This window comes from Lottia gigantea (assembly GCF_000327385.1).
Source record: "Lottia gigantea unplaced genomic scaffold LOTGIsca_138, whole genome shotgun sequence".
Classification (NCBI taxonomy): Eukaryota; Metazoa; Mollusca; class Gastropoda; family Lottiidae; genus Lottia; species Lottia gigantea.
The window spans coordinates 112869-115774 of NW_008707580.1; positions in this window are offsets into that span (position 1 = coordinate 112869).

Here is a 2906-nt window from a genome sequence, read left to right on the forward strand (position 1 = left end):
GCTATCAGTGTCCCTGATACACATAAAAAATTTAGAAAACCTCTTTACAACCTCTTTAACAAGAACCACAGACATCTGATTGAAAATTAGAATGATGTAAATTGATGCTATCAGTATCTCTGATACACATAAAAAATATAGAAAACCTCTTTACAATCTCTTTAACAAGAACCACAGACATCTGATTGAAAATTAGAATGATGTAAATTGATGCTATCAGTATCTCTGATACACATAAAAAATTTAGAAAAACCTCTTAACAATCTCTTTAACAAGAACCACAGACATCTGATTGAAAATTAGAATGATGTAAATTGATGCTATCAGTGTCTCTGATACACATAAAAAATTTAGAAAACCTCTTAACAATCTCTTTAACAAGAACTACAGACATCTGATTGAAAATTAGAATGATGTAAATTGATACTATCAGTGTCTCTGATAAACATAAAAAATTTACAAAACCTCTTTACAATCCCTTTAAGAAAAATGAAAACTTGTTAAGTACAGTTCATTACATGATAACTTATAAGATACAGAGATGTAATATAAAAGGAAATGAATTGATCATGGTTGATAACGGGTTGTAATAATCGTTGATTATAAATATCATCGCCATAGCGATATGACAGAACTTGATTATAGACCACTTGGCTAATTTCCACGAGAAAATGGTGGTACTTAATGATCTCTTATCTCTTGTCATTTGAACCAATCATCATTTAGAGTGGTGTCGTTGATAAAAAATTAAGTGAAAAGCTGGAAATAATTAGGCCAAAATTTACTGCACTTAAAGAGGCATTCCCCTTTTTTTTGGTAAAAAATTTTTTATCTTAAATTTGTGAAAACTATACTCCAAAATCTAGAGAAATGTGCCCTTTAACGTATCTGAAAGTTTTAACTAAAAAAATCCAGCTGTTAATTTTTTGACGCCAAAAATATTTCAAACATGACATCTTAGTGACCTGGGCCAGTGCTTTCATGAAATGTTCTCATCGCCATCTAACACAGTAAAAACTGATGATAACAGTGTAATTTGTAGAAACGTTGTGTACAATAAAACTCAGGAGTAGTATACTATATAAACTGATGATGACAGTGTAAATTGTAGAAACATTGTGTACAATAAAAACTCAGGAGTATTATATTAAGGAAACCCCATCTTTAAGTTTTATGCTCGATAAACCAGATGGGTATTTTACGGAGAATTATAAAGATATACCAAGTTAATACTTCAATACGTAAATAATCCACTGGAATTTATTAGCAGATCTAACGCCTGCGAGGATTTCCAGGAATTACTTCTTAATTCCTTTTCAATGCCAATAAAGCAATTAATACGGGTATTTGGGGGAGGGATTACGTTAAATACTACCCTTGGGTTTTATTGTACACAATGTTTCTACAATACACATTGCATTAATCTTAAAACTTAATGTAAGAGGATTTCTAAATTTTGTATGAATATGGTGGACGTCTATGTGTCTTCGGAAATTATTCCATTTGCCAGGTGTAGAGTTAGGGTAAGCTAGTTTGGCAATGGTGTTCTTAATTTTCCCCATTGCACACTGTCTTCATTAACCTAATGCAGTTTCCCCCTGTCAGTGATGTAGGTAAGAGAGGCTGACAGTGTCTAGTTGTTCGGATGGGACAATAAACTGAGGCCCTGTGTGTTACAGGCTGTACACATTAAAGATCCCTCGACAGTTGGAAATTGAAAAATAGCAGGCTAATTTTGCTGTCCTTGCAAAATTTCCCTCATTGCACACTGCATGGTGTTGCCCATTGCACACTGCATGGTGTTGCTTGTCTTCATTAGCCCACATGGTGCAGAAAAGTAGGATGTAAGACTCCATTCATTTCATTTTTTAACTTGATGAACAAGCTTAGATAAATCAAACTAAAAGTAAACAAAACATTAGATTTTAAAACAAGTCCACACAGCTGAACATTATCAGTAAAATGATACAAACTTATACTTATAAGGGAAATAAGATATGAAGGAAAAGCTTGCCTAGTCAGGTGTCAATTACAAACTTCATCTTCACAATGTCAAGCTATTACAAACTTCATCTTCACAATGTCAAGCTATTACAAACTTCATCTTCACAATGTCAAGCTATTACAAACTTCGTCTTCACAATGTCAAAACCTTATTGTAACTATAAAAAAAACAAGTATTTTTATCCATTTTTTTGTGTCATGATTCTATAAATAGCGTGCAGCCATAAAATTATTATAAAAACAGTATTATTTTTATTTCTGACTTCCATTTACTGTCTAACTTGACAAAATATTAGTACTTGCAAATTTTAGGAGGTTTCATTTTTGACTAACATTGAAGGGATTCTTTGTAAGGATTCAGGACCTACATACTGAATTAAAAAGTCATAGCTGGATTTTTATTTAACATTGATCTTTCAACTCTTTTCATCATTGCACACTGCATGACGTTGCCCTTCGGAAATCAAGTGTAAGCTAATGCCTCTGTCCTGGCAAAATTTCCCTCATTGCACACTGCATAACGCTGCCCGTCTTCATTAGCCCAATTAGGTGTAGAAGAGTTAATCTTCATTCCTTTGATATCTTCAAAATTTCCCTCATTGCAGACAGCATGGCATTGCTTGTCTTCATTAACCCAATTAGGTGTAGAAGAGTTAATTTTCATTCCTTTGTTATCTTCAAAATTTCCCTCAATGTACACTGCATGGCGTTGACCATCTTCATTAACTCAATCAGCCACCACTAGACGCTTTTTCCATGTCTGTGCCTCTTACCTACATCATTGACAGGGGGAAACTGGGTTGAAAAATCTGAAGGTATTATCTTGACCTATGCCAGGATTGAACCCTGGACCTACAGGTTTCAGAGCAAGTGACTAACTCACTGACAGGGGGAAACAGGGT